The sequence below is a fragment of the Eubalaena glacialis genome, chromosome X (assembly GCF_028564815.1).
Source record: "Eubalaena glacialis isolate mEubGla1 chromosome X, mEubGla1.1.hap2.+ XY, whole genome shotgun sequence".
Taxonomy (NCBI): Eukaryota; Metazoa; Chordata; class Mammalia; order Artiodactyla; family Balaenidae; genus Eubalaena; species Eubalaena glacialis.
In genome coordinates, this window is record NC_083736.1 from 15,189,086 (window position 1) to 15,216,571 (window position 27,486).

General features: G+C 43.5%; 1 protein-coding gene across 7 annotated transcripts in view; it reads right to left on the bottom strand.

Annotated features, from left to right (window-relative positions):
* RAI2 (retinoic acid induced 2) overlaps window positions 1-27,486 on the bottom strand; it is a 402,411-nt gene that overhangs the window by 55,160 nt on the left and 319,765 nt on the right. The window contains exon 1 of one of the 7 annotated variants that reach the window (XM_061178092.1): window positions 5,423-5,606. The exons of 5 other annotated variants lie outside the window; for them this stretch is intronic. The gene's annotated coding sequence lies outside the window, so the exon portion shown is untranslated. Of the gene's footprint in view, window positions 1-4,828; window positions 5,101-5,422; window positions 5,607-27,486 lie in introns of those variants that run through there. One more of the 7 variants, XM_061178089.1, reaches the window with a different exon arrangement.

The following is a 27,486-nucleotide window of genomic DNA, read 5'->3' on the forward strand; positions in this document are numbered from 1 at the left end:
TTCCCTGGCTCTTGCTTTCATCAAGCTGTCAGGAAATGACTATGTGCGTCCCCCTCTTTTCCTTTCTCTTCTTTAAGACTGGCCCCAGACCCAAATAACCCACTCGCAGCACAAGGATGTCTACTTGGGACACTATTCTCCAAACACACATCCCCGGGAAGGATATTATTAGAGCAGGTGTCAAGGAAATCAGTCGCTCAGGAGGGAGACAGCTCTCCAGTGGGCAAGGACACTGGCCTGGGGTGGGCTGGGGTGGAGGAAAGGACGGCCAGCCCTGCCCACCCCACCCCTGTCTTGCTCTCTCATCTCCATTCAGTTTCAGGAGCCCACATTCCTCATGGAAGGTGACTGAGCAAACATGCTCATGGGTAGGCTTGATGGGGACCCCCAAAATGGCACCTTAGCTACTGATAATCAAAGTTGCTTGATGCCAGACTGTTGTGGCTCTTGAGTCAGTCCCATGCCTCCCACCTGCCATGGGGATGGAGGGCGTTTATGCCCCCCAAAACTTCTGGAGGTGCTATGAGGCTGAAGGCACAGGCTGATAGAGCAGAGCTGCCTAATAGAAATACGTATGTAATTTTAAAGTTTCTAGTGGGCACATTAAAAAGATTAAAAGGAACAGGTGACATTAATTTTAACACTAGCTTATTTAACAAATATATTCAAAATATTATCATTTTAACATGTAATCAATATAAAAATTATTAATGAGCTATTTTGCATTCTTTCTTTGCACTAAGTCTTAGAAATCCTGTGCGTACGTTATCGTCATAGCATACCCTGCTTTGGACTAGCCACTTTTCACCTGCTGAAAAGCCACGTGGCTAGTGGCTACTATATGGGATGGTGCAGGTACAGAATATTTCCGTCATCATAGAAAGTTCTATTAGACAGTGCTGGGCTGAAAGACCCAAAAAGCTGTGGGAAGAACAGTGACGTGTGAGCAGGATGGGCGATAAGAATTACAGCAGAAATGGGAACCGCAAGGATTGGGATGTTGTAGGAGCCCAGCCCTACCTCTAAGTGGAGATTAAAATGGGCTCTTACGAAAGGCCCAGGGCCCATGCCGACAAGGTGGGGGGCTGCCCTCACAGAGGTGGCAAGGCCAGCGAGTATAATCATTACTTAAGGCATCTGCTGCTTGAGCAGCCTGTATCTTAGCTCTTCGGATCTGTTTAAGGCAGGGGCTGGGACAGAAGATCACCAAAGTCACGTATGTTCTTTCAATAACAATTCTGGGTTTGCAATCTAATTTGGTGAAGCAGATACAGAAACGTGATCAAATTACGTGTGCCTGTGTCTGCGCGTGCATGTGTGCTCCTATGAGTGTTCTTGGCTGGAGAGAGAAGGAGGGTCATGTGCGAAATCCAGAAGTACTAACGTGGCCACCCAAATCACCTCCTCAGCAGCTGCCATCAGAACACAGGAGAGCGGTAGCCTTGAAAGGCTCATCAGAAATTGCGAGCCACAAAGGAGACGCCTTGAGTCTGGAAAGAATGAGATGATGGGCGTCCGGGCAGACGGTCAGGTGGGAGGGAGAAGTGGTAATCAGAGGCATTCTCCAAAGACAAGCGCTGCCAAGTCTACAGCAAGGATGTCACCCTGATCCCCAAATCAAGCTTAATTCAGGGTTCCACACAGGCTTTTGTGCACGGGAGAGTGCAATTAGCCATCTTTCCCCTTCCTCAAGAGCCTCATTCTCTGAGGTCCCCCTCACATTCTGATCATGGAGGCAGCAGAGTCAGAAACACCTCATATGTGGATTCAAATCCTGGCTCGCCCAGTGGCCCCAGAATTTCTAGGGGGTTAAAGGCCACCATCTGGTTGGAAGGGGGCTAAAAGACTTGCTTTGATGGTGCAGTTGCAGAGCAAGAACCCACCTTATTTTTATTTAGAGTTTATTTATTTGAGACGGTTAAGAGTCAGAAATACCTTACCTACCCTCTGGGCCCACCAGGGACCTCAGGCTAATTACTTAATCTGTCTCATCCTCAGTTTCCTCGTGTATAAGATGGGAATGCTACTGCTCATCTCACATGGGCTCGTCGGCTTGGAACTACCCAGGGCTAGAGCTGCAGCATGACACCAGGCGCTCCGAGACCCCAACCAAACACAAATCTCTGGACTTCTCCCTGCTGGTCTCCCTTGATAATAACTTACAGCTCCCTCCCACCACCATTCACTCCATCAGTTCCATCATTTAGTCACTCAACTCTCATTCATTAAGCAACGGTTGGGTGTTGGGAATTCCAAGATGAAAAGGCACAGTCTTTCCATCTGAAATGGTTAAGGACTATTTGGGGTCTATCTACGTGGCACATAAGCATGTACCCTGGGCGGCTGGGCTGCCTCACTGGTGCCCCCCTCCCCCAGTTAGGTACTATATTTGGTAGGGGCTGAGGACTCCGGTCTCTGGGAGAAATAAATAAGAGACTTGGGGGAAGGGTAGAGGAACATGTTGCCCCTTTAAGTCATAACCACCGAAGTCTGGAATCAGACACTCAACTGGAAATTTCTCTGAGCCTCAGATTCCTTATCTGTAAAATAATGCCTCTGTTACATCATGGTTTCCCACATGTAAAGTGTCTGGCAGACAGAGGGCAACAACAAATGTTAATTTCCTTCTCGACTTATTTCCCTCCACTACCCTCCTTCCCTGAATCTAAGGTTACAGAAGGAGCCAGAGAATAGACACTTGCTATTTTCTTACTGTAGATTCAGAGCACACTGTGTGTGGATGTCTCCACATACAGAATACCTCCATTCTGGGTCAAATGGTTCTGGGGAGACCAGTCCTATCTAGTTTTCAGGTCATTATAGCTAGGGCTATATATTGGTCTTCTGGTGCTATAGCACTTCCAGCAACACCTCGTCACACACCTTCCAGCTTTTTTCTTTCTTTCTTTCTTTCTTTTTTTTTTCCATTTCAGGGGTCCTGTCTTGGTGGCTCTGCTTTCTGGCTACAAGACTTTTCATTTATTTTACAGTTCTTGACCAAATGCCCATCAACCAAGTTCTCATACTGGCAACTGGCATCACCTGGAAAGCTGTTTTCTCATTTGTTCCTGAGATGGGCAGATTTTCCTGGGCCAAAACTCACCTCTGGAGGTCTGGGGCTTCTTTGCATGATAAAGGACCTCCCTGGCTGGCTGAATGGTACTATGGGCTGGTGCCAAAGCAGCCAGTACCCCAAGATCCAGTCTGACTTGGCTCGTGGTGCCCGGCCACCTTGTCGATGTCTCTAGTGGGCATCTGTCAGGATGAGGCGGAAGCGCCCATTCACAGGATATTGTGTGTGGGGTGGGGGGTAGGTGGCTTCTCTGGGCTTCCAAGGGGCAGAGAAATTGGGATGCCACCGGGTTTATAGCCTTCCAGCCACCCCGCCTTCAGAAAGTAGCGCAGCTCCCTGTGTTCCCCTTTGAGAAGAAAACACCGAGGACAAAACAGTGGGTAGGGGCATAATGCTGCTCGGGTGAGCGGCTCCCACTCACTAGCCTCCCCACTGCCCTCCTCCCATGCTGCCACCCCTCTACTGTAACAAAGGCATATCACAACACATTTTCAAAGTTATCGAAAGTCTCTTGGTCAATCAACAAACGATTCTGATGACGCAAAAGGAGGAAGAGAGACGTCTAGAAAACGGTGGGAGATTCCTTGGGAAAAGCACACAAAACCTTGCCCGATGCATGCAAGGCTAAGAATTGTTTTCTCCCTGCTGGCTGCTTTTCTCTCTGTTCTAAAGAGCAGCTTCCAAGAATCAGCTAAATAAAGGGATCACACTAGAGGATGAGAGATAATGCTAAACCAACAAAAACAAAGACCCAAATGAAACAGAGCCAGCCTGAGAATCCGCGGTTATCAAAACTTTGTTTGGCCGTATCTATTTATCATCGCTGCACACCCGGGCTCTGCGGAATATCATTCTGTTGATGTCACTTATCCTCAGCAAAATATTTACACATCCTTAAAAACGCCAGATGAGGGGGGCCGCCCCCGCACCGCCGCGAGCGGCCCCTCAAGCCCCGTCGCCGAGTTCTGGGTAGACCGTGAGGTGGGTTACGACGGTGGGTGGCTCCAGCGGGCACAGGTAAAAGATGCTGACAGTTCCGGCAACGCGGCCACCCAGGCGCTGCGCCCTGCCCTGCCCTGCCCACCTCTCCCCTACCTGACTCTGTAAGAAGCAGCCACATCCCCGATACGGTGTCAGCGTCTCCTCCTCCTCCCCCTGCCTTTCTCATTGATTAAGTTCTCAAACCATTGTTAAAGCCGGGTTGCTTTTCCCTGGAAAACTGGGCTGAATTCATTAAGCTTCCCCCATCACAAAAGGAATATTCATAAAAGTTTGGCAGGCAGAGAGGGAAGCTGACTGCGTGCCTTGGGGTGGGTGACAATTCGCTCCTCCACAGCCACCTTCTTCTTCCGTGCCCCATCCCTCTCTGCATCCATCCGTCGTGCCCCAAACCTACTCCAGGGACTTCTGACAGGGAAAAACAAAGCAGCAGCTGTTTGGCAACATTTCTACCCCCTCGCCGGCAACTGTGGTGGGATGCCATTTCCCCACCCAGGCGGAGCTTATCCTGAACAATAGTCGGGCTTTAAACGGCAAACAAGCAAACACACAGAGCATAACCCCAACCCCGAAAAAGCCAACGCGGAGGAAGGCAAGAACTCCCTCCGCAGCACAAGGCACCGCTGAAACGCACGCAAAAATGCAGCGAGAAGGCTGCTCGGTGCCTAACATGGCAGAAAGCCCGAGCTGGTGCGGCCACCCCGGGTCTGGGCATTGGGGGGCACGAAGGCTCGCGGGGCGCCGACGCACACTCACCCAGCTCCGGGAGGATGCGGGGCTGGCCGAGCGTCACAAAGACGAGCCCAGTGAGATCTGGCAAAACCCAACTTTCCACCCGGCTCGCCAGGGCCGCCAGATACGTCAACAGAATCCATCTTTCGAAGGGCCTGGAAGGCGCCGCGTTTTCCGGGCCGGGGCAGAGCGGCAGAGCCTAAGGCGGCCCGGTGCGATGCCCGGGCGCGGTGTCCGCCGCGCGCCGCCCTCTGCGCCCGGTGCCAGCGCCGGTGTCGGCCCGAAACCCACTTCGGGGCCCCCGCCCCGCCGCCCGGCGCCGCCTCCCCGGCCGGCCCCGGCCCCGCCGGCCAGTGCGCGGCGCCGGGAGCAGGAGCGGGGCCCGGGGACGCCGCGCGGGTGGCGGCCTCGGCTCGCGTCCCCGCCCCCGCCCGGCCCTCCCCGCTGGCCCCGGCCTCCGGGCGCCGTCCTGCCTCCGGGAGCAGGCCCCTCCCCGGGCGCCGGGCCCCGCCAGGCGCGCCCAGCCCGGCGCGCCCCCTGCGTCCCGGTGGCAGGTCCGTGCGGGGAGGGCACGGGGGGGGGGTACCCCGGCCCGCACGGGGGCGTCGCGGCCGCTACCTTGCAATCGCGGCCGCCGCCTCCAGGAAGCCAAGGGGTGGTCGCGGGTGCGGGAACTCGCCGGTCTGGCCTCGCCGCCGGCCGCCTGAAGGGGGTGCGCAGCGGTGGGAGCTGCCGTCGCCGCTGTCACCGAGCTGCTGTCGCCGCCGCTGCTGCCGGTCGTGCGTGAGCGTGTGTGCGCCTGTGTCCAGACGAGTGTGTCTGCGTGCGGCGCCCGGCCTTTACTATATACACCGAGGGGTGGGAGGAGGCGGGGAAGGGGAGGGCTTGGGGGAGGTGGCGGAGGAGGGGGAGCAGGAGGGGGGCGAAAGGGTACCCGAGGAGGCGGCGGCGGAGGAGGGACAGGTGATCTCGCCCACGGGGAGGGCGTGGCTGTCGGAGGCGCGGGGTGGCGGGAGGAAGGGGTGCCGGGGCGCGGGGGGCGGGGCCGACGCCGGGGAGAGCCGGCGGAGCGGGGACCCTGCTGCCTCCCGGCGGGCTGGGGACCATTTCAGACCCCAGGATGCAGAGGAGAGAGAACATAGCCCAGGAGGGAGGAAGTGGCTGGTGGATGGAGGCGGGAGAGGTGGTGAGGGCCCAGCGACCACCTCCTGAAATGCCAATTGTGATACAGGTCGGAGATCCTTCTCACAAGGTGTGAGATGATTAAAGACAAAATTAGCCTACAGACATAATCTCATTTCCGCATACTTGCCTGAAAGGTGATTCATCTGTTAATCTAACATTTATTAAGCACCTAGTGTTTGCCAGACACTGGGCTAAGAACTGGCGTTACACAGATGATGACTATGTGGTCGCTAACCAGTAAATAAATCATAGGTGTCAGCAGTAGTATTGATCATTGTAAAACAAAGTAAAAAAACCTAAATCCTATAAATGTTTTAAGAGGGCAAAGGAAGCAACTCCACTGGTTTAATTAATCCCGAAAGGTGAAAAGATTTTTTTTTCTGGTAATCAAAACAGGATGCAGATATTTGAGAGAGAAGGGCAGAGAAGAAATTACTTGAATCAGAGCTGAGAGCAGTCTGAATCTAGCTGTCCTTTGCGTGTTCAAACCTCCTTGAGTTTCAACACTCACATGAGTAGTGGCTATGAGTTCCCTCTTGTAGAATTTGGGGTGGCCAGAGGGTACAGTACATAGAGAGCAGTCTGGCAAGTTCATGATTAGTATGGGAACCTGAACTTGTGTTTGAAAGGTTCCACTCTAACCTTGTCGTGTTGCAAGCATAATGTAGTAGAAACCGGGGCCACGTTATACTTTTCGTGGGCCCTCTGCCTTTGTGGACTCTTTCCTCCATAGAAAAAATAGTAAAAATTACATTTTACGACTGCATTGGTGTGAAGACGAATGAATTAATATTATATATTAAAACAACTTCTTTGACCTAAAAGATCACATTTTCTTCTGATTTTAGAAGAAATGAAAACATTTCCCTGAGGCCCTGAAAAGTATTTTGGGCCTCAGGCACCGTGCCTACTGGTCCTAAGGGAGAAGTCAGCCCTGGTGGTACCATTCCTTGATACTGAATTTCCTCTTTTGAAAAAAAAGAGTTGAACTAAGGAGTACCCAATCGACTTAAGGGCAGAAAGACACACAATGCAAGTTTAAGAATTGATAGAAGTGAATATCAACAAAAAGTACCAGTTCCTACTTGTTTCAGTCAGGCTCTGGGAGTTTTAAATCAGCTCCAAGTCATTAATGATACCTGTGGAAATATTTGTCTGCGAATTCGTCTTCAACCATTTCAGAAACCAAAGACTTCCTCTATAGACCTCAGAACTGAGTCTTTGGGTCAGGTATGTGAGGTCTCGGTTGCCAGGACCTAGCCTGAATACAACTAAAGACACAGCTGGGCAATTATAATCGGGCAAGTTCATGGATGAAAGATCCATAAAGGTTTTGTGTGTGTTGAGGGGGTATGTGTGTATAAGGTAGGGACTGATATCCTGGAAGGCAATTACTAGCCTATTTCTTTTGTTGGCCTCATCACAGCCCTGGGTTAATGTTTGATCCTCACTGGCAGTTGTGATTCATATTTGCTGCTCTTTGAGGTGCTTGTGTTTTCAGGAAGGACTATATTGATTCAGATTAATGCATAATAAACAGGCATCACGGCCCCCATTTCCAGAGAAATGTGCAGTGGCACCCCTCTGTATTTTCACTGTGGCTGCCCTTGCAGAGAGAAGGGGAAAAGAGGAGTCCATAAGGGAGGGTCTGGATTGGGGGGAGGAGATGTTTGGGGACAGAAATAGGACATTAATATGGAAGAACTGCATTCATACAGAAAATGGAGGGAGGAAAGGACATGCCCAAACAGCAGGAAAGAACCAAAAAAATCTTTCAGGGTTGATCAGGGTGATTTTTGAGATCTATAATTCAAATATTTGGTGATTTTAAATAGGGACTCAGGAAAGTTCCCATTTCAGATCTGATTCTTGATCTATATCCTGCTTCTCTAATACAGCATCTATTAATAATCTAGTTTTCACATACTTGCCAGACGAGTGATTCATTCACGTGTCCAATAAACATCTATGAAGCATCTGCTGTATGCCAGTCACTGAGCTAAGGACTGCGGTGACAGAGACGGTCAACGTATGTTGCTGACCTCAAGGAGCTCATAGGCCAGTAAATAAACTATTAATAATACAATGTGACACTATATGTACATGAGGAGTTATAAAACGGGCTAGGCGAACCCCGAAGGAGTGGGCCCATCCCTGTGGGGGAAGGCATAGGGAGTGGCATGGAGCAGGGCAGTCAGGAAAGATGGCATAGAGAGGGTGATAAGAGCAGAGCAGTGAGAGATGAATGGGAGTTTTTCAAAGTAAGAAAAAGTCATTACGAGTGAACAGCAGGCACCAAAGCTCGGATGCAAAGCACGTTCTGGAGGCTGCAAATACTCTGTGAGGCTGGAGTAGGGGCTGTGAAGAACAGCAGCAAAGAGGGGTGGAGGAAGCTAGGGGTCAGTTGAGGTCCCTGGTCTGTCCTGTAAAGGAGCTTTTTCTTGTAGTCAATGGGGAGCCATTGAAGGACTTTAAGCAAGGGAGTGACCAGGAAAGATTTGGGTTGAGGAATGATCACTCTGGTGTTGGGTGTGAAGGGCTGAATGGAGGGGGGTGAGATTGGCAGCAGGGAGACCAGGTGAGAGAGACTGTGGCCATGATCGGAGTTTGAGTCAAGGCAGTGCCAGCAGAGATGAAGGATCAGAACTTGAGTCAAGTGATACTCGGGATACAGAATCAACAGGACTTAGTGCTGGAGGAAACAGGAGGAGTTGGAGTAACTCACGCCTGACTTTCTGAATTGGGTGACAGAGTGGGTGAGGGTGTGATCACTGAGATAGAGGTCCTTAGGAAGAGAAGCAGATTTGGGGCTGGAGATGATGAATGCTGTAGGGTCCCCCAGAAGCGGATCCTGAATGTGAAAGTGAAGGAAACACTGGTAGGGGAGTAGAGAAGGGAGCGAGAGGGGCGGCAGCCAATAGGGGGGATGTTATCAAGGCCAATTTCTACCATGGGCAGCTGGAGCTTAATCCCACAGGCAAACTCTTGGACATGATGAAAAACACTCACTTCAGAATTGTTCCATCAAGAGGTGAGGAAGCTGGTTAAGGGCCCAGGGGGTGCTGAGTTTCTGGCACTTTTGACCTGCCACCCAGCATAGGCAGCGAGTCCTTCTCAGGTACAGGGAGAAGATACTGGCAGCTGGACGTCTGTGGAGCACGTTAAAATGGTAGCATCCCAGGGAGGGGGGTGAAGCACCGTCAGTGTGCGCTCCAGGGAGCTCTGGTTAGGACATCTTGAGTTGGAAGTACTTGTTGGGTAGCCACATAGAGAAGTCCAATAGGCATTTGCAAGAGCAGGTCTGGAGTTCAAAATCTAAGCTGCAGACCTAGATTTGGGAGTTACTGGGCTCTGGGTGTTGGTCGAAGCAGTGGGTGTTGATGGGCTCCGCAGAAGACACATGTGACTTGAGTTGATGGCTGAGCCCATCACCCTGGGCCGTGCCAACAGGATTTGATCTGATCTGCATGAACACTGTTGAGGATTTCTGTAGGAGTTCCTGGAAGCCATGAAGTTGTTGATGTCAGTTAATGCTCATGGGTATGAATGTGACTGGGGGAAAGGGTCCACTGCTTAAAAGAAATTCTTAAGGGGTCTATATTTTACTGAAGTTGAATAATGTATTTAAAATTGAAACTCTTTAAAAAATTTTTTGTGGTCAAGAATATTTACTGGATGATTAAGTGATTGAATGAGGCAGGCATTTGAAAACATAGTCACAATGCAAAAGGGACAAATACTGGTAAAAAATGCAAGGGGTAATTAAATCACAGAGGATTGAAATCCAACCCAGGCTCCGGGAAAGAGGATGGAGAGCATTGAGAGAGACAGTCCAGCTGCAATGACATTTTAACCTAAGGAATATACAGAGCCACAGGGTAAGGGAAAGGTTTTGACTATTTTGATAGAACAGAGACTTCTAATGTGGTCGGCATGGGGGCTTCAGTATTCTTCATTCAGAGATTTCATATGAAATTTCTTAGGCCCTGATTTTATCCAAAGACCATAGTAGAGTCCATGTGAAATCTTTGATAATTTTAGCAAAGAGTGAATCAAAGGGTTTGTGAGTGGTCCTTCAGTTAGGCAATCGACAAGCATATCTCAAACAGCTATTGCTTTACAGTAATAAGCTACATGCTACAACACACAGAGTAATGAGGTACCGTCCCTGCCAGGCATTGGAGTCTCTCAGAGTCCAGCTGTAGCTCTGTCTAGTCTCAATCAGGAGGACATTTGATTTCAGAGGATTTGGGTAAATTGTTAAGAGTAAGAAGGAGGCTTATTATAAAGGGCGTTGCTTGTGGCTGCTCCATTCTGCATTCTCCATTCCTCTTTCCTAATAGAAACCTAATGCTGTTCAGGTATCCATCCCTCTCCTATGACATCATGTACCTTAAATTTGATCCTAACTTTAGGGTGGGGTCTGTTTGATCTGAGGCTAATTGCATCCCTCCTGCTATAACTTGGACCAAACAGATGAGAGGAGAGATTTGCTGGAGGCTTTATGGGTAAGTTCTTACCGTTCCAGGAGAGAATACCACCCTCTCCCAATGGACGTAAAGACAATGTAACCATAGTTGCAACTGGCAGCAAGAACACGACGCAGGTGACCATATAATTGATCATCTAAACAGGGACACTACTGAGGATGAAAGGGGTTGCTGTTACTAATTATGTCAGGGCAAAAGGCATAAACTGGGTTTTCCCAACAAACCAGGATGGATGGTCACTATGATGCTAGGAGGGAGCTGATGCTCAAGGCAGCACAACAGAAACAGAGAAAGAACCTGGAACTGCGAGGATGTTATTGAACTGCTAGAACAACCAACCACCTCTGGAGCCGCCTGAACTTGCACTTCCTATTACGTAAATCATTACACTGCTTCAAAGCTTCTTCGAGTCAGGTCTCTACTGCTTGCAACTGAAAGCGTCATAAGACGTACATGCAGGATTACAGGATTGTTTTTGTTTTGTTTTGTTTTGCTTGAGTCCCACATAAGGGGTAAGGGCTGTTCTGAAATCAAGAGATCTAACAAAAATAAGTGGAGGGAGGAAGTAGGTCAGTAATTGATATTTTAATTTGATTGAAGACAAGTGCAGAAAATGATCTGAACTAGAACACAGTTGAAGTACATGCTTCTGCTGAATTTGGAAGCCCACTGTGCACGTGGTGGCTTTCACACTAGCAGCACCTTGGAGGCACTCTCCTGCCTCTGACAGAGCGCTAAGAGTCCTGCGCCCAGGGTCAGGAGAATTTGTTTCTATCTCCTGTCCTCTCACTGCTCTGAGTGGCTTTGAGCCAGCAAGGTTCTCTCTTTGGACTTGGATCCCTTGTACCAGCAGTAGCTGCCATCACTCTTATGTCTTGTCTTTCTGACTTGACTGTCAATATCAAGGGAGGACCCATGGCTTACATCTCCCACAGAACCTACTTTAGTTCTCTTTATGTAGGAGGACTTCGATAAGTAATTGTTAAAGACATGGAAGCAACCTAAATGTCCATCGACAGAGGAATGGATAAAGAAGATGTGGTACATATATACAATGGAATATTACTCAGCCATAAAAAAGAATGAAATAATGCCATCTGCAGCAACGTGGATGGACCTAGAGATTATCATACTAAGTGAAGTAAGTCAGAAAGAGAAAGACAAATACCATATGATATCACTTATATGCGGAATCTAAAAAAATGATACAAAGGAACTTATTTACAAAACAGAAATAGACTCATGGACATAGAAAACAAACTTACGGTTACCAAAGGGGAAAGGTGGGGAGGGATAAATTAGGAGTTTGGGATTAACAGATACACGCTACTAAGTATAAAATAAATAAACAACAAGGACCTACTGTATAGCACAGGGAACTATATTCAATATCTTGTAACAACCTACAACAGAAAAGAAACTGGAAAAGAATATATATATATAGTTATATTATATGTATATAATATAGTTATATGTATAACTGAATCACTTTGCTGTACACCTGAAACATTGTAAATCAAGTATACTTCAATAAAAATAAATATATTAAAAATAAATCTAAAAAAAAGTAACGGTTAAATCCATGATTATCTCCCCTCACTCAGTAAGTGCTTTGGTCTTATTACTAAGGAGCGTCAATATTTCCCATCTTGTACAAGTCTTACAACTGTCAAACGCACTTTCTTTTTCCATGTGGAGGGAGGATGTGGACTGAGTGAGTCTGGGGGTTGAAGCCAGGTGATCATCACCTGAGGCTTTCAGGGTTTGTCCAAATCAATGGGGAGCCCTGTACAAGCCAAGTGAGAAGCCAGGTTGCATGTGACAGAGTAGCATGCATATTCGTCACCAAGAAAGGACCAGAAACAAAAATTATAGCTGGGAGAGAGAGTTGGAGTCAGGGCATGAAACAATAAGGCAGTGGATTTTGGTTAAGTGGAAAACAGACCCAGATTTGGTTTTGGAGAGGCAACTTAATTTGCTGGATGGGATAACAATGCCAACTATGACATGAGTGTGGTTGAAATACTGGCACACAAAGGACCAAGGATAGGCTAGCTCACAGATGGTCCCACACCGCCTAGCCTTTCGACGGGGAAAATGATGCTCAGAGAACTACACACATACACACACACACCTTTACACCTGCCAACTCCTCTTCTCTTTCCAGGTGTCAGACTCACCTTTTCCTTTCTTAAAAATCCATTCACAAATGAGCCAGACTGATCTCCCAATAAGAAAGGAAAAATCGACAAAGTTGCCCTGGAGTAATTGAGCATTGACAATTAGAATATTAGCCAAAACAATCCTGAAAAATAACTGCTGAGACACTCCAAGGCAGGAGTGTTCATGTTAAAGGGAACAACACACAGTGGCCCCTTAATATCCCCAGTCACTGAAAACCACAGTCCCCTGTGCCTGGTGCTGTGGTCAGGACAAGATTCTATCTCTGCAGTTGTCTCTTGGAAGAAGAGCAACTGAGGGCTTTCTCAGCCATCAAACCATCGGCTGTTGGGAGTGATTAGCTAGCTCTCCCATAGATACACCCTATCTGACCTAGCTAGCACGCAGCTTATAAACAAACGAGAACACAGCCATCAATTTCACAAATGGTTTACGCCACAAAATGCACTGCACACTCCTGCAGCTCCAGTGTGTGGATGGACTGTCAGGTTTGTCCGATTCAAGAGCGGCAAGTCTCTCCAACAGAATTGACAAGGTTTCTGTTGCGATAATTTCAAGGGTAAAAGGAGTTGCAAGGTCATTCATTTTGAACAGGACATCAATGTATAATACAGAAGGGACTTCATTTCATTTTTCTTCAGTTGGGAAATTTCTCAAATCACAGAATTTTATGAACAGAACAATTTTATAGAAGGAGGCAAAGAGAGCAAGAGTGAAAATCTCTCTGGCTAGGATGGCTAGCAGTTTTCATCGCTGTCCTTTGCATTTGTGGCCTCTCTGCCGGGTCAACATCCAAGTGCTCTCACGAGACTGCTCTCCATCAGCCCCTGCCTACCTTGGCCCCTCCAGGTGAATCTCTGATACTCTTCACTCCTAGGATTACCCCTGCCTAATTTCTGAGCCAGACCACCAGTGTGAGGATCTGAGATGAAGCTGGCTTCTCCCAGCGCCCCTGAGGCATCGCTCAGCCACATTCACCAGGTCACAGCATTCACAAGGTCGTCCTCTCCACGACCCTCCCCCACATTGGCCCCAGCCCTAGGATTAGGCTTCTGGGTCTGTTTCTCTGCATAGCTCTCATGACTTGCATTGGAAATGTAGCTCCACCACCAAACCCCACTCACCAGCATCCCCATCAGTCTCTGAGGTCCACATTGCTGTCTGTATAGGATAGAGCTGGTTTCTCCTTCACTGACATCCTGCCTTAAAGAGACTGCCCCCAAACTTGACAAGAGCATTTGCATAAATTGCAGACTACCACCATCCTGGATTATCTCTTTCACTCCTATTAGATGGGTCCTCGTTAGAGATTTATAGTGGTTGCTTTTGTTTCTTTGAAGAACGAACATTTTATTTGCAAATAGAGGTGACCTTTTAAAAAATACATTATTGCTTTAGAAAATATTCATGTTTAATGTAGAAATACTGTACAATACATATAATTTATTCCTTTAAAAATGATTTTTCATTATAACATTCATTAAAAATTAAATATAAGTGTAAAAGGCTATTCTATCTTCAGTATAAACATTCAATCACACCCACTCTCAAATATCTGTATATTCCCTTCAATTTTTTCTCCTTATAGCACTTACTCAAGTGAAATAATATTATATATAATTTTAGTCCTGCTTTTGTCTCTTAATATCTTCAACTAATAAGTATTTCCCATAGCATTCTAATAATATTACATAATCAAAATAAGCATTTTCAATGGTTCAATGAATAATTTTATTAAGTGGATTCATCACCATATACTTAGCTTTTGCCCTACTTTGGAAGTGTAGGTTATTTCCAAATTCTGCTGTTGTAAAGAACGCTACAATTAGTATCTTTGTGTATATCAATGTTTCCTATTAATAATTATTTCTCGGAATAAATACACAGCTGTAATATTTCTGGGGCAGACACAGAAACACTTACATGTTGCCAAACTGATTTTAAAAAGGATGTTCCACTTACAACTCCAAATATGAGCTCTGAGAGTACTTGCCTTATGAGTACTTACTAGCCTGCATCAAAATATTTGTCTCATTTTGTTTTAAATTACATTTCACTGATTACTAGGGAGATGGGCCATTTTTATTTGTGTGCCTTCTACTTGTATACCTAAGGGAATTGTGAGTTTATTGCTTTCACTCACTTATTAATTAAATCATAATGTTTGCATTTTATTTATGTGTGTGTCTTTTATTTAATACAAAATAAATGTATGTCATAATAGTGACAAACAAATCCCAGAAGTGATAGTTCATATGATAGTTCTATTTTTAATTTTTTGAGGAAACTCCATACTGTTTTCCATAATGGCTGCACCAATTTACATTCCCACCAACAGTACATGAGGGTTCCCTTTTCTCCACACCCTTGCCTATATTTGTTATCTGCTGTATTTTTTATAATAGCTGTCTTAACAGATGTGAGGCAATATCTCGTGGTTTTGATTTGCATTTCTCTGACGATTAGTGATGTTGAGCATCTTTTCATATATGTGTTGGCTATCTGTATGTCTTCCTTCGGAAAATGTCTATTCACATCCTTTGCCCATTTTTAAATCAGGTTGTGATTTTTTTTTGAGTTGAGTGAGATCCTTATATATTTTGGATATTAACCTCTCATATTATATACCTCAGATATAAGGTTTGCAAATATTTTCTCCCATTCCACGGGTTGCCTTTTCATTATGTTGATTGTTTCCTTTGCTGTCTAGAAGCTTTTTAGTTTGATGTACTCCTGCTTGTTTATTTTTGCTTTTATTGCTTTTGCTTTTGATGTCATATAAAAAAAATCACTGCCAAGACCACTGTCAAGGAGCTTTTTCCCTGTGTTTCAGTTAATATCATACACAACATTGAAAAGCTAAAAGCTTTTCCTCTAAGATTAGGAATAACAGAACGGTGTCCACTCTCACTATTTCTATTCAACATAGTACTGCAAGTCCTAGCTAGAACAATTAGACAAGAAAAAGAAATAAAAGGCATCCAAATCCAAAAGGAAGAAATTAAATTGTCTCTGTTTGCACATAACATGATCTTATATACAGGAAACCCTAACGACTACACCAAAAAACTGTTAGAATTAATAAATTCAGTAAAGTTGCAAGATAAAAAAATCAATGTATAAAAATCAGTTGTGTTTCTAGAATCAGTTTGTTCTAACAACAAACTATCTGAAAAAGAAATTAAGAAAACAATCCCAGTTACAATAGAGTCAAAAAGAAGAAAATACTTAGGAATAAGTGTTTTTTTTGTTTTTTTTTTTTGCCGTGCCACGAGGCTTGTGGGATCTTAGTTCCCCGACCAAGGACCAAACCTGGGCCCTCATCAGTGAAAATGTGGAGTCTTAACCATTGGATCGCCTGGGAATTCCCAGGAATAAATTTAACCAAGGAGGTGAACAATCTATATATGGGAAACTATAAGACAATGATGAAAAGAAACTAAAGAAGACACAAATAAATGGAAAGATATCCCATGTTCTTGGATTGGAAGAATTAATATTGTTAAAATGTCCATACTAACTAAAGTGATCTACAGATTCAATGCAATCCCTATCAAAATTCCAATGGCATTTTCCACAGAAATGGAATAAACAATTCTGAAATTTGTATGGAACCACAAAAGACCCCAAATAGCCAAAGCAATCTTGAGAAAGAACAAAGCTGAGAGTTTTTGTATCATGAATGAGTGTTAAATTTTGTCAAATGTATTTTCTGCATCAATTAATATTGATTATTTGGTTTTTCTTCTTTATTCTATTGATATGATAGATTTCATTGATTTATTTTTTAAAAGGCTTTTTTTTTAAACATCTTTATTGGAGTATAATTGCTTTACAATGGTGTGTTAGTTTCTGCTTTATAACAAAGTGAATCAGTTATACATATACATATGTTCCCATATCTCTTCCCTCTTGCATCTCCCTCCCTCCCACCCTCCCTATCCCACCCCTCTAGGTGGTCACAAAGCACCGAGCTGATCTCCCTGTGCTATGCGGCTGCTTCCCACTAGCTATCTATTTTACATTTGGTAGTGTATATATGTCCATGCCACTCTCTCACTTTGTCCCAGCTTACCCTTCCCCCACCCCCGTATCCTCAAGTCCATTCTCTAGTAGGTCTGTGAAAAGACTTACTTTTTTTAAGAGCAGTTTTAGGTTCACAACAAAATTGAGAGGAAGGTACAGAGATTTCCCATATACCTCCTTCCCTCACACATGCATAGCCTCTGCCATTATCAATATCACCCACAAGAGGGGTACATTTGTTACAACTGGAGAACCTACACTGACATATCATAATCACCCAAAGCCTATGATTTACCTTAGATTTCACTCTTGATGTTGTACAGTCTATGAATTTTGACAAATGTATAATGACATGTATCCATCGTTATAAATACACAGAGTATTCTCACTGCCATAAAAATCCTCTGTGCTCCACATATTCATCTCTCCTCTGACCCCCAACTCTTGGTAACCACTGATTTTTTTAACGTCTCCATAGTTTTTGCCTTTTCCAAAATGTCATATAGTTGGACTCATACAATATTTAGCCTTTTCAGATTGGCTTCTTTCACGTAATAATAGGCATTTAAGTTTCCTCCAAGTCTTTTCATGGCCTATAGGTCACTTCTTTTTAGTGCTGACTAATATTCCACTGTTTGGATGTACCACAGTTTATTTATCTGTTCAACTACTGAAGGGCATCTTGGTTGCTTCAGAGTTTTGGCAATTATGAATAAAGCTGCTATAAACATCCAAGTGCAGGTTTTTGTGTAGACATAAGTTTTTAGCTCTTTTGGGTAAATACCAAGGAGTGGGGTTGCTGGATCCTATGGTAAGAGTATGTTTAATTTTGTAAGAAACCACCAAATTATCTTCCAAAGTAGCTGTACCATGTTGCATTCCCACCAGCAGTGTATGAGAATTCCTGTTGCTCCACACTCTCACCAGCATTTGGTGTTGTTAGTGTTCCAGATTTTGGCCATTCTAATAGGTGTGTAGTGGTATCTCATTGTTGTTCTAATTTGCATTTCCCTTATGACATACGATGTGGAGCATCTTTTCATATGCTTATTTGCCGTCTTTATATCTTCTTTGGTGAAGTGTCTGTTAAGGTCTTTGGTCAATTTTTTAATTGGGTTGTTTTCTTATGGTAGATTTTAAGGGTTCTTTGTATATTTTGGATAACTGTCCTTTATCAGATGTGACTTTTGTAGATCTTTTCTCCCAGGCTGTGGCTTATCTTCTAATTCTCTTGACATTGTCTTTTGCAAAGCAGAGCTTTTAACTTATAATGAAGGTTACCAATTATTTCTTTCATGAATCGTGCCTTTGGTGTTGTATCTAAAAAGCCATTGCCATTTCCAAGGGCATCTAGGTTTTCTCCTGTGTCATCTTCTGGGAGTTTCATAGTTTTGCATTTTACATTTAGGTCTAGGATCCATTTTGAGTTAATTTTTGTGAAAGGTGTAAGGTCTGTGTGATTTTTTTTTTTTTCGCATGTGATGTTCAGTTGTTCCAGCACCATTTGTTTTTTTGTTTTTGTTTTTGTTTTAGAATTTAAAAATGATTTTATTACAGAATAATCACCATTAGGGAGTATAATCTTTCAAGCCTAGTGGATTGCTGATTGGCATTAGAGTTCTGGATTGTCCATTGGCATTGGAGTAAGGTTCATTCTTTGACCTTTTTTAATCATTCATTTATTCATTTAACAAATATTTGTTGAGCACCTATTATGTGCCAGGCACTGTTTAGGCTCTGGAAACATAGCGGCAGCACCATTTGTTGAAGAGACTATCTTTACTCCATTGCATTGCGTTTGCTTCTTTGTCAAAGATCAGCATTTTGCCACTTCAAGTAAAGTGTGGAAATCTTACTTCCATTAGGTCCCTTTTATTCTCATTGCTTTCAAATATCTTTGTCTTGAGTATCAGATGGTGTTATGGCTTTTGTTTCAATTGTAAAATATAACTTATAAAATTCATGAGAAGGACAGTCTATTGTATTCATCCATATTCATCCATATTCTGCTCTTTCTGTTGTTCAAGGAAGTAAGTAATAAAGATAAGAGCAGAAATAAATGAAATAAAGACTAGAAAAACAATAAAAAGATCAATAAAACTGAGGTTTTTTTGTGAAGATAAAATTGAAAAACCTTTAGCTAGACTAAGAAAAAAAAGAGAAGACTCAAACAAAATTATAAATGAAAGAGGAGACATTACAACTGATACCACAGAAATACAAAGGATCATAAGAGATTACTATGAAAATTATGTGCCAGTGAATTGGACAACCTAGAAAAAATGGATACATTTCTGGAAACATACAACCTACCAAGACAGAATCATGAATAGAAAATCTGAACAGACCAATAATGATTAAGGTGTTTGAATCAGTAATAAAAAAAACTTCTCAACAAAGAAAATCCTAGGACCAGATGGCTTCACTGGTGAATTCTATCAACCATTTAAAGAAGAATTAATGTCAATCCTTCTCAAACTCTTTCAAAAAGTTGAGGAGGAAGGAACACTCCCAAACTCATTTTATTATGCCAGCATTACTCTGATACCAAAGCCAGACAAGTACACTACAAGAAAAGAAAATCACAGGCCAATATTCTTGATGAACACAGTGCAAAAGTTTTCAACAAAATACTAGCAACCGAATTCAACAGCATGTTAAAAGGATCATTCACCATGATCAAGTGGAGTTTATCCCTTGGATGCAAGACAGCTGAACACACACAAATCAATAAGTGTGATAAACATCACATTAACAGAATGAAGGATAAAAACCACATCATCTCAACATATATAGAAAAAGCATCTGAAAAAATTCAACATCCTTTCATGATAAAAACTCTCAACACATTAGGTATAGAAGGAATGTATCTCAACATGACAAAGGCCATATATGACAAGCCCATAGCTAACATCATACTCAAGGGTGAAAAGGTAAATGCAATTCCTGTAAGATCAGGAATAAGAAAAGGATGCCCACTCTCACCACTTCTATTCAAGAAAGCACTGGAAATCTTAGCCAGAGAAATTAGGCAAGAAAAAGAAATAAAAGGCATCTACATTGGAAAAAAAGAAGTATAATTGTCTCTGTTTGCAGATGTCATGATCCTATATATAGAAAATCCCAGACTCCACCAAAAAACTGTTAGAAGTAATAATAAACATTCAGTAAAGTTTCAGGATACAAAATTAACTTTCTTCCTTCTTGATGCTTCAAGATTCCTTCTTTTATAAGCTCCTTTCTGCTTGAAGAACATCCTTTTGCCAATATTTAAGAGTAGGTCTGGTAGCAACAAATTCTCTTAATGTTTTTCATCTTCGAATGTCTTGATTCCCCTTCTCACCTAAAGGATGTTCTGAGTTGGCAGTTCCTTCCTTTCAGAACTTGAAACATATTGTACCTCTTCCTTCTGTCCTCCATGGTTTCAGATGAGAAATCCACTGTCATTCGAATTGGTGTTCCCTGATGATAGGTAATCATCATTTCTCTCTGGCTGCTTTCAAGATTTTATCTTTGCCTTTAGTTTTCAGAGGTTTAACTATGGTGTGTGAATATGAATTTCTTTGAATTTATCTTGTTTGGGGTTTGCTCAGATTCTTGTATCTTTATGTTTTCTTTTGCCAAATTTGGGGTGTTTTACATCATTACTTCTTCTAATATTCTTTCAGCCCCACTCTCTTTCTCCTCTTCTTCTGGGACTCCAATGACATGAATGTTGGATCTTTTCTTATTGTTCCACAGGTCCCCAAGAGTCTCTTCATTTTTTTCTAATCTATTTTCTGTCTTTTTCAGATTGGGTAAATTTTATTAATTTTTCCCCAAGTTCATTGATACTATCTGCTGGCATATTTACTCTACTATTGAGTCCATCAAGCAAGTTTTAAAAATTTTGGTATATTTTTCAGTTAGAAGATTTCCATTTAATTCTTTTCCATAACATAGCTCTTTGTTGAGATTTTCTATTTTTTCATTTGTTACAAGAGAATTTGTTATTGCTTGTTGAAGTTTTGTTATTGTTATTGTTATGGCTACTTTAAACTCCTTGTCAGATAATTCCAACATCATATTGTGATCTTCCTGGCTCTTGATATGATGGGTGATTTTCTTTTTTTTCTGGCCGCACCGCACAGCATGTGGGATCTTAGTTCCCCGACCAGGGATTGACCTGTGCCCCCTGCAGTGGAAGCCGGAGTCCTAACCACTGGACCACCAGGGAATTCCCTGATGAGTGATTTTCAATAGTATCCTGGGGCTTCCCTGGTGGCGCAGCGGTTAAGAATCCACCGGCCAATGCAGGGGACATGGGTTTGAGCCCTGGTCCGGGAAGATCCCACATGCTGTGGAGCAACTAAGCCCCTGTGCCACAACTACTGAGCCTGCGCTCTAGAACCCGTGAGCCACAACTGCTGAAGCCTGTGCACCTAGAGCCCGTGCTCCGCAACAAGAGAAGCCACCGCAATGAGAAGCCCGCGCACCGCAAAGAAGAGTAGCCCCTGCTCTCCACAGCTAGAGAAAGCCCACGCGTAGCAACGAAGACCCAACACAGCCAAAAATAAATAAATAAATAAATTTTATTTAAAAAAATAGTATCCTGGACATTTTTACTATTATGTTGTAAGACTCTAGCTCCTATTTAAATTCTAACTCCTATTTAAATCTTTTATTTTAGCAGGTAGTCACCTGTTTAGGTTTAGCATGCAGGTCCTGACCTACTTTTGTGGATTGTGGTTTGAATGACAGCTTACTTTTCACAGCCTCTGCAGTACTTTTTTGGTGTGCTTGGTTTATCTGGTGCTGCTGGGGCTCCCACTGGTCCCTGATGGTGTTGCCTGAGAGGGCCAAAGGGGTTGCCTCAGGCAGGGTCATCTGATGTCTCTACGTGGAGGAAGGGAGTCAGGGGGCCCATAGGGACGAAGAGTGTTTCCTGGGGCAGGCAGCTTGTTGTGTGTGGCAGAATCTCTCTTGCCAGTGCCAACCTGTGTCACTAGGTGTCTCTCAGCAAGAGAGAGGAGTCTCAGGTCTGGCAAAAGAGAGGAGCACTTCCTTTAGCTGCTTGTTTTTAGTGGGGCTCCTGATCCATCCCCCTTGTCAGTGCTGTCAGGTTCACCTGGTGTTGTCAGAGGGCCTACTATTTCATCTGATGGAGGAATGAGCCTACATGGGCTACCCTGTGTTACTAGATTGGGAGTCTGGAAATGCTAGGCCTGGGTGGCCTTCTTCTGTTGAGGGGAGGTACAGATGTAAGATATCCTGCTGCTGTGTTGTTCTCCTGGGATCCCTGAACAGTTCCTCTTTCCACATTTCAGAGTGCTCCTTTGGTTGCCTTTTAAGTTCTTTCCAGGGTTTATAGTTGTACTTAGCAGGGGGAATCAGGGAGAAATGGGTCTGAGCCATTTTGCCCAGACCAAAATTTCTTTTAATTGTTTATTTTAAGACCAAAGAATAACGGAAGAAGATGATCATTGTGATTATTATATGATTGATACCAGAAATAATTTTGGCATAGAAATAAAGGGCATTTAAAAAAATGATCTGGTCCAGGTGTCAAATATACTAGCTTTGCCACTGAGAGTGAGCAAAGTAAAAGGCGAGATTAGAAAGACTGTGAAGAAGGGCCTTGAAGCCAAGGGTAGAAAGAGTGTTAAGAAGCTGAGAGAGGTTATTATTATATTTGTTTTATTATGGGATTAGAAACCAGAGGAGCTGAAGCATTAGGTTGCTTGCCCAAAATTGCTCTGGCATTTGGCTGCAGGATGGTTGCAGAATTCAGGATTATGACATTCCAAGACCATGGTAACAGCACACTGTTTCCCAGGGTGCCGCTTTCAAACTCCAAACACAACCTTTGCTAGAAGATATACTGCAACAGTCAAGTACCTTTTACCTATCTGGCAAATGAACAAAAAGTTTCAATAGCAACAAATGTTTACTAAATTTGACAAGTATTAAATGTCTTTTATTAACTGTCTTTTAATCATCCTGCTTGGAGGGGGCTTAATTAATGTTCATGAATTCATTTCAAGATAATAATTACCAATGGAGTGCTTACTCCTAGAAGGAGAGTATTAAATTATAATTGGCATTTGGATAAGTTTGTGAAACTGTATCTTATCCTTCTTTAAGCTTCTGACTTCTAGAACTTATCCTTGACAACTTCTAAAATGTCACATTTCTGAGTTTCATTTGCCCATGGTCACTTCCATATAAACTAAACCTTTGTTCCCAATGGTATATACAGGATTTCAGATAAAAGCTGACCATGTCCTAATTAAATGTGTTTCATTAGATCTTTCATTAGAGTCTTTCTCTATATATAATGGTATCTATATTTCTGCCTTTTTCAGGGTCAATTTTTAGAAATCTAATGAAAGACTCACACACATTTTTATATATATAAAATTTAGATTTTTTTCCCAGAGAGAAATTGTTTTTAAAAGAAACTCAAGACAAGAGACCTTCTTCACCCCAAAATCCTCCAGGAAAACTACCTCCAAATGAAATCAAACTGCAGATAACATCCTGGATGAAATTTAGATCTTCACTACCCAATATAACAGGTTTATGTATTTTGATAAGTGTGATTGGGCAGTGATTATTTGTTATATTGAGCCACAGGAAACTACTCACTGGAAATAGATTAAGGTATCTTTGGAAAATCTCTTAACTTTTAAGACGTTAGGATGCCATCTCACCCACCCCAAAATTTCTTCTGGCACATTAAATGGCTTCCCAGCATCCCAAAAAAGTGAACCGAGCTTCCAAAAGTGTCCACATGCAGTTAGCTGACACCTATATATGAGGTGTAACTGATTTTGGGGGTCTTAACTTCCTCCTGCATGTCTTGTAGTATTTGTGGTACAAGTTACAATGCTTTGGTAATTTGAGACCTTACCTCACAGCTGAGCTATTAAATCATGACTCTATGAGGAGGTGAGATGGGAGGATCTGGGTAAGAATGATCAAGTTTATAAATTACAGGTGCAAAAATTCATCCAGTAGTATAAATTATTACTCACCCTGGAGGAATCTAAGGGTCAGAGCGACAAAATATCACTCGTATGATGTACAAGTGATGCACCAAGAGGGGTGATACACTCATTCATAGGGCGAGTTCTAACACCTTTAATTTTACAACTCAGGGCAGCAGGAAGCAAGTCTGCCCTTGCAAACCTGCTTGGATGAAGCAGTAATATTATTAATTCTCTTCTTCATTTGTTCTTCAATATCATATCATCAACTGATGCTTCACAATATTCTCCTGCACCAAATACTGCCCTCATGTGAAGTGAACAGGTAGAAAGTCACTGTTATTTTCTCTGCAGTGTGGCTGGCTCTGCAGTGCCAAAGCAAAGTGAAGAAATGATTATTTGATGTTAAATAATCATTTACTTATTTGATAGTAAAAAGAACCCAAATTATTATTGTGAACCAAATGTCTCCTGGGGGATATGAATGAGGTCAAATTAATCCAAACTTCCTGGCTCTGAACTCCACCTGCTAATTCAGAGTCACCAGTGCTGAGGTCTGAATATTTTTGTCCCCCTCGAAATGCATATGTTGAATCCTAACCCCCAAGCTGATGGCATTAGGAGCTGGAGCCTTTGGAAGGTGATAGGCCATGAGGGCAGAGCTTTCATCACTGGGACTAGGGCTTTATAAAAGAGACCCCAGAGAGCTCCCTGACCTCTTCCACCATGTGAGGACACAGCCAGAAGTCAGCAGTCTGCAACCTAGAAGCGGACCTCCACTAGAACCTGACCATGTTGGCACCCTGATATTGGACTTCTCAGCCTCCGGAACTGTGAGAAATCAATTTCTACTGTTCGTAAGCCACCCTAGTGCATGGTATGTTGTTATAGCCCAAACAGACTGCTTTCTGGAAAAGCCCCCTCCCAACCAAGTATGCTTGGATGTCCCTGGGGAGACTTCACAGGGAGCTAATGAACCAGTATGGCAGCTACAAGCCCCACATATCCACTATGATCAAATTTTGCTCCTCTCCTGCCACGGCTTCCCTGTGTCAGTTTCACTCGCTCAAAAGTGGAGTGAGGATCTCTTCCCAGTGTTGCTGCTGCTGCTGGTGAGAATTCCAGCTTCCCCACCGAGTGTGCTCTCTTGCCACGCTCTCTACATGGTCCATGTGTGGTATTCTTTGTCACCTGAGCCCCAAAACAAAGATGCTTGTGTTCAGTCTCATCAGAGTGCCTCATAAAATGGCTCCTTCCGTGTTGGATCTCAATAATACCTTTCTCCATGAAGGCTCAAAACCGTTCTACCAAACCAGGCAAGAACAAAAATCTTGCCTTCTAATCTGTTGTACTCATTTCTCCACCCTTCTCTACCTGCACACTTCACACATCTAATTCTTCTTTCTTCCTTCAGATACAGAAGTCAAGGACATCATGTCCATGCTCATGGACATCAATTCAGAGAAATACTGCCCACCCTACCATACCCCCTGTGCCCCGAGTGGTGATTCTCTGTGAGATAGTGGCTTCTTCATTGGCCTCAGTCCTCCACTTGGCTTTGGCTGTTTAGACATGGCCTTAGAGTCTCTAGAGCAGTGGTCTCCAAAATGGGGTGATCACACCCCAGGAGTGAGTGAGATAATACACTGGGGTATAGGGAACAAATGTCAGCATGAATAGATATAGACTCAGTTTTACCACTATTTAATATATAGAATGTCACCAGTGCCCTCTCTTGGTCTGTATGAAAGGGTCATATGTTTCATGTTTTACAAGGTGTCCTGAGGAAGGAGTGAATGTTCCACACTGGGAATAGTTGACAATGGAGCCCTCATGTGATTGTGCCTTTCAGCATATTGCAAAGTATTACAGTTTACATGTTCCTGGTCAGGTGGCATTACAAATTATGTTATCCAGTTTTAATTAATAACTCTTTCAAAACTGGCAAGTAACTTTTAAAAAATCCCTGCAAAGAAACCATAGATCAAGATACTACCATTAACTCAAGCTCACAAAAGTATAGGAAAATTGGCAGCACTGCCAATTCCCCCATCCTATTAATAGCTCAGCATATTACATAAAATAAGGAATTCTAATCAGATTACTTTATTTTTTATTTATTTAGTTTTTAGGCCTCAACTCACGGCTTGAGGGATCTTAGTTCCCTGACCAGGAATCGAACCCAGGCCTCCTGCAGAGGTAGCACAGAGTCCTAACCACAGGACTGCCAGGGAATTCCTTCAGATTACTTTAAAGTAGAAACTGTCAAGGAGATCATTTAAAAATATGTTATTAACAACTATCTTCATTTGGAGTCCCCCCAAAACAGACTCTAAGACCAGGATTTAGATGCAAGTATCTTACTTGGGAGGTGATTCCAGGAAGTACAGTGAGGAAGTGGGGAAGTGACATACAAAGGCAGCAAAGCCACTAAAGGGTATGTTGATGACTGGATTACTACTTTGGGCGACCAGGGCTCCGTCCTGCTGGGGACCCTCTGAGGGACTTTGTGGAACAAAATTGCCCCTCTGATGTTTAAGGAAGTTGGGCTATTTATCCATTGACTCTCATCCCTCATTGGTTAAGCGTCATTCCTGGGGTGTGTTAGGTCCTTGGCACTTCCAGCCTCTCCTGTGCATACCGACCATGCTTTAATAGTCAGAGAATGCTTTCATGAAGAGAGACACAGGAAGCTGTTGCTTATACAGGAAACTTCTGCAGGTGACCGATAGGGCCAAGGGGATCTTGGTTGGACACTGACAGTGCCTGTAACCACAACGAACCTTTCTGTGACTGTGTATAATTTCTTGACGTTTTAGAAAATTACAGTAGGAAGCTAACACAATTACCTTTTCCCCATTCTTTCAAAGTATATTTTTGTGTATGTGACTTATCATGTACATAGTACATTAGATCAGGAGTACACAAATATAATTTAGAAACAAATATGTCTGTATTGGCGGTTCATGCACAAAATATTTTTATTGATACAGGTGCCCTGGATCAAAACAGTTTTAGAACTCACTCCTCTAAGCGGGGTTGGAATCTCAGAATGGTTTATGAGCACTAACCACACATCCTGTTGGAAATACCTCAGGCCATAGTAGAGTCTCAGAACAAAAATCATAAACCCCTTTTTTTTGCCCCAAAGTGTCTTACAAAGGACTCTCTCCCTCTGTTCTCACAAAGCTCCTGCAACTTGGTTGGTTAACTTCTCTTTGGGCATCATGGAATTTAAGAACAGGTTGTCTTGTAGATGAAAATATCAGAATGCAGGATTCATGGTGGGCAAGAAGGGAAGAAAATTATAGAAGAAGATGGTATTGAAAGGGTGGGGCCCTCACTTTACCTCCTGAGACAGGAGGAGCTACCTCTCATGATGTTTGGCCACGAGGCCCTCCATGTTGAGAAGGGTCACTTCCCCAGGGAGTAGGGTGGGGGTGGGCAAGAGCCACAGGGTCCTAGTGGTTGATCAGATTGACCTTTCTGATATACTATTTACAGACCTTTTGTCTTAAGTAGCCAGAACTGGGCCAACAAACTTTCTTAAATCAAGAGTTTTCTGGGACCTGCTTTCGTCATTGGTAGTTGACACACCAACGGTCTATGTCAAGGGTTGAGATGAGGAAGTGTTAGGAGGAATAAGGTTGGGAAAGTGGAAGACGTGTTTAGGAGAATTCTGAAGTGAAGCGATTGTATAAAAGAAGACTGGGAGAAAAGAATGTAAAGGTCTGTCTGAAGATTTTGGAATTCATCCTGCAGGCAACTGGGAGTAAATGAATGTGTTTGAGTGGTGACAGGACATGATGGAAACCTTATTTTAGGACTATTT